The sequence below is a fragment of the Leptonychotes weddellii genome, unplaced genomic scaffold, assembly GCF_054177405.1.
Source record: "Leptonychotes weddellii isolate Sample4059 unplaced genomic scaffold, ASM5417740v2 HiC_scaffold_14449, whole genome shotgun sequence".
Taxonomy (NCBI): domain Eukaryota; kingdom Metazoa; phylum Chordata; class Mammalia; order Carnivora; family Phocidae; genus Leptonychotes; species Leptonychotes weddellii.
The window spans coordinates 1-5,167 of record NW_027725182.1 but is presented as its reverse complement, the minus strand read 5'-3'; the positions used below and the strand labels follow the sequence as shown (position 1 = coordinate 5,167).

Sequence of the window (5,167 nt, the reverse complement as noted above, 5' to 3'; positions counted from 1 at the left end):
CGTCATTGCAAATGGCAAGATCTCATTCCTTTTGATGGCTGCATAATATTCCATTGTATATATATACCACATCTTCTTTATCCAGTCATCTGTCGATGGACATCTTGGCTCTTTCCACAGTTTGGCTATTGTGGACATTGCTGCATGATCAAGTGTTCTTAATTTGCAAATAAAACATTTGCAATCCTCTCCGGGGCCCCACACTCTTTGTGCACATTTTACTGATGGTGTGTGATGCATGAAATCCTGGGAGCCAGCCTGCGAGGTGGCTTTTTCCTCTGGTTTGGACAATTGATGGTCACATGTGGACACACGCCTGTGCGGGGAGGCTACTGGGTAGTGCTTGGCATGGTGTCTCTACACCTTTCTTTCTGCCTCACAAAAGCATAAGGAAATGCAAGTGAGTGAGCATGATACGAACACAGGAGTAACCTTGAATTTACTCTGAAAACCACAACCCAAAGAGTAAATCATTAATTAGCAAAAGCCAGTTCTCAGCAATAATTAGTAACAATGACTACTCAACCGAGCCTAGAGACTTTGTGCCACATACCTGGAAGATGGCATTGCAGTGTGGCTGGTTTTTAATGCAGAGCCATGGAAGCTGTTGAAGTCCTAAAGAGAAGCCACTGTTCTAATGGGCAAGGTCTTTAATGTCCTCCCAAGCTCTATATCAGACAGTATCTGAAGCAGGCTGGGTAGGTTTGTCTCACTGTGTATGGCTAGGGAACGGAGGAAACTAGGGCTTTCTCCTCTGTATGCAATGGGGTGTCTACTTACAGTAGCTCCAGACTGGGGTCTGGTCTCTTTAGCCCCTCTTCTCTGATTGATATTCCCCCTTTGGCTCACCTGTCTGCCCTGCATATCCTGACGGGTCACAGCCCTATCCATCTTTGAGGCTGATCTTCAAGGTGTCCTTAAAATATGCCTTCTGGCCGCCCTGCTTATAAATGCAAGCCTTTAGCTCTCTAACTTAGCGGTCACTAGGGTGCTCATTAGCAGTTCTTTCTTTTTCATATATAACCTTTACGCTCCGGTTGTAAAATGGGAAAAAATGCGAGCAAATTGAAATTTTATAAATCAAGTAATTTTGATTGCTCTGGGAGCTCACTGTTTAAGAGATCCTATGGCAAATTCTGTTGTAAATTGAGCCATCAGCCTTTTATCTGTTCTAAAAATTCAAGTTTTAATATATCATCTTGCCTGAGGGGGGTGATTGCACTTGTATTATTAAAAAGATGCACAGAAAAGATGGAGCCTTTGGTGCTCCCCCTCTGAATTTAAATAGTGGTATGTAATCACAATTACCCAGCTCGCAAGCAAGCAATTACACTCAGTATTAATGAAAGGACCCTAGTCAAAAACTGTACCCAAGGGAAGCTTCTGCCCACAAGTCAGGGTTAATGGCCCAGCCATTGTTTTAATGGATTTTCAATGAGGTGTGAAGATGACAGGCCAATAAGGGTGAAGCTTTATGACGCGCCTAAACAAGCACAATTAGCGACTTGCCATTAGTATCCTGACCTTTCTGTTTCTATTTCTTTGCCACCGGAGTGTTTATTTATTAATTTATGTTTGACACAATTCCCATAGAGCCTTGGTTAACTCAGAGGGAAGGTGACCCATCTTGGCTGCTTTTGTGGGAAGGGCATTAATAAAGCCCCCTCCCTAAGCAAGTTTCAGCGGTGAGCCCCGTGGTCACAGACTCTGCTGAACCACCCGGTTCTGTTCGCCGCCTCTCTTCCAGGCTCTCTGGCCCTCGAGATGCCCAGTGCCTTGCCCAGACAAGACAGTCTTGTCTTCTGGAGTCCGATCCCCCACCCCACCTGGGAGGTGTGGACCTAGTGGTTACAAACTCAGCCTCAGTGAGATCACCTGGGTTTGTCTCCCCGCCTCCATTACCTGTGAATCTTGGCAACTTACGTAATTTACATAGTTTACATAAGATCAGTGCCCAGCGCCTGTGAGGAGGCCCGGAGCTCTGTCTTCTCTCATTTTGAATCCACATTTCTGATTCTGGGCTAGAATTCTGAGCTAGAGCCTGGGCTAGGCCTACCTTGACTTTAACCTAGCACTTCTGGGGACTCAAATTTTGTTCCTGACCTCTGTTTTTCTGGTTGAATTCCCTCTCTCACAAAGGCCGCATAAACTCTTTTTTTCCTTGTTTTGAAAATTTGTCTGTTAACCTAGGGCTCGGCAAACTATGGCCTGTGAGCCATGTCTGGCCTACTGCCTGTTTTTGTAAGTTTTTTTTTTTAAGATTTTATTTATTTATTTGACAGAGAGAGAGTGAGAGCACACAAGCAGCGAGAGGGGCAGAGGAAGAGGGAGAAGCTGACTCCCCGCTGAGCAGAGAGCCCAGGATTCTGAGATCACGACCTGAGCCGAAGGCAGATGCTTAACCGACTGAGCCACCCAGATGCCCTTTTTGTAAGTCAAGTTTTATTGGAACACAACCATGCTCATTTATTTATATACTGTTTATGGCTGCTTTCTTGCTACAATAGCAGCTCAGTAGTTGTGACAGAGGAATTACAACCCTCTAGTCTAAAACATTCACTATCAGCCCCTTTACCGAGAAAGTTTACTGTTCCTTGTTTGTACAGGTTGAATTAAGTCCTCTAAAAAAGGTATGTTGAAATCCCCAGTACCTCAGAATGGGGTCATATTTGGAAATAGGGTCTTCCCAGAGGTAACCAACTTAAAATGAAGTCATTAGGGTGAGCCCTATTTCAATATGACTGCTGTCTTTATAAAAAGGGAAGTTTGGACACAGTATTTTCTTATTTTCTACATTCTTGATGCTCAGACATCTGGACTTTCAGTGACTGGGGTGAGAATGCCCTCCCAGGATTAGCCAATTCCTAGAGATAGCAAAAGACTTGCACAGAGCCATGCCTTTTGTTTGCAAACTAACCCTTCCAGAGCCCATACTCCAAACTGCCTCCTCCATCTGGCTCTCACACCCAGGAGTCATGATCTCCAGGTCCTGGAGATAATATACCTCCTGGAGTCATGATCTCCAGGAGGTAATATTCTTAGTCACCCAGGGGCTAAGTACTAGACAGCTAGGGACCATCCCCACAGCCCAGAGCTTGCTGAGATTATTCTAACATATCTAATCCTAAACCTACTCAGCTTGCTTATCTTGCCTTCCTCATTCCTTCCCATGAAAGCCACAATGAGGACTCTAGGCCACACTTTCTCCTTACTCTTTCTGCCTCCTGACTAACCCTGTGTGCCCCTGCATGGTATGCATGCCCCCTCCCCTGGGAACTAGGAGTAACAAACATTTTCAATGGCAATCATCCCCCGATCTGTTGGTCTCACCATACTTGAATAAAAACCAAAATCCCAGGTGTATTTTAGAACACAGAGACAGATACATATGGAGGGAAAATAACATGAAGACATAGGGAAGTGCCGTGTAGACAAGGAAGATTGGGGTTTTGTATCCATAAGCCAAAGAACACCCGAGGCCACCAGACGCTGCGAGAAGGGCATGGAACCGTTCCTTCCCTAGCACCTTCAGGGGGAGCAGGACTCTGTCAACACCTTGATTTTAGTCTTCCAGACTCCAGAATGTGAGACAATAAATCCCCATTGTTTTAAGTCGCTCAGTTTGTGGTACTTTGTTATGGTAGCCTAGGCAACTGATACACCACCTAACACATTATTTTGTTTTGTTTTCTTTATTCCTCATTGTTCTTTTACATAAAACACCTGTGTGGTCTCTTATCGTCATTTTAAGATGACCCTCACACACATTAGGGCATCTGGGTATCGCCAGCTAGTCGGGCGAGCGGGCAGCTCGTTTAACCCAGGACTGAGACTCAGCGACTTAGGGGACTTCCTGAGCTCACCCTGCAGGCAGCAGGTGGGGGGCGCACTGGTGTTTACTGAGGGCTCCTTATGTGCTGTCTGCACAGGATTTCAGGACCCCCCCCCACAGTTAACCTGAGGACTAGGAGCTGAGCAATTCAGCTAATCATCAGATAGCTATGAACGTAAAAAGGACACCTTCTGACCTCACTTTCCCTTGTCTTTAGGGGGGCTTCTTCTTTTTAAGGTTTTTAATTTATTTATTAGAAAGAGAGAAAGAGAGAGCCCTACTGAGCAGGGAGCCCGATGTGGGGCTCAATCCCAGGACCTGGAGATCATGACTTAAGCCGAAGGTAGACGCTCAACCGACTGAGCCACCCAGGTGCCCCCTTTCCATGGCTTCTGAAGGCAGAACTGCATGAGGAGGCCAGACACCTATAACACCATACTGCCGGGGGTCACAACCAGCCAGCACTGCCTGGACCAGTCAGGGAAGTTCTTCCTTCAAAGGACAGTGCTGAACTTAGCAGTGTGTGGTAAAACAAGGTAAGAGAGCTCTAAAGGCCCCTTCTGCTGGCCCTGTGGGGTGTGGTGAGGGTCCGAGGAGGGCAGAACAGGGAGAAGTCTGGGGCTATTCCCATGTGTAACACTGTGGTGAAAGCTGGAGCTGCTTCTGATCAAGGCTTGGTCTGGATGTTGTGGATTCCCTGACCTCTGACGCCAGGAGCCCATCCATCTCCTGAGGTTCTTTCTTTCTTTCTTTCTTTTAAATTCCATTAAAAAATATTTTTTCTAGTGAAATATCACAATTTCATTATTCAGTGCCACACATTGGGCTTTGACTCACATTGTTTCCTCTGAGTTAATCTGCAAAGGGTGGCAGTTCCCTGGGGAAACTTCGCAAAACATGGAACGCGTCACGAGTTTGTGTGTCATCCTTGAGCAGGGGCCATGCTAATCTTCTCTGTATTGTTCCAATTTCAGGATACGTGCTGCCAAAGTGAGCACTAATTTCATCATGATAAGTCTTCTCTTTAATCCCCATCCCCTATTTCCCCCATTCCCCATCCCCCCATCCACCTCCCCTCTGGTAACCATCAGTTTGTTCTCTATAGTTAAGAGTCTGTTTCTTGGTTTGTCTCTCTTTCTTTTTTTCCCTTTGCTTGTTTATTTTGTTTCTTAAATTCCACATGAGTGAAAGCATACGGTATTTGTCTTTCTCTGACTGACTTATTTTGCTCAGCATTATACCCTCTACCTCCATCCATGTTGCAAATGGCAAGATTCATCCTTTTTTTGGGGCTGAATAATATTCCAGTGTGTGTGTGTGTGTGTGTGTGTGTGT

The 5,167-nt window shown here is 45.6% G+C and overlaps 1 non-coding gene across 1 annotated transcript; it reads right to left on the bottom strand.

The window, feature by feature from the left end:
• Nucleotides 1-4,723: 4,723 nt before the first annotated feature.
• Nucleotides 4,724-4,830, bottom strand: LOC115943240 (U6 spliceosomal RNA). The gene has a single exon (XR_004077841.2). It is a non-coding gene; the product is annotated as a U6 spliceosomal RNA (small nuclear RNA).
• Nucleotides 4,831-5,167: the final 337 nt, after the last annotated feature.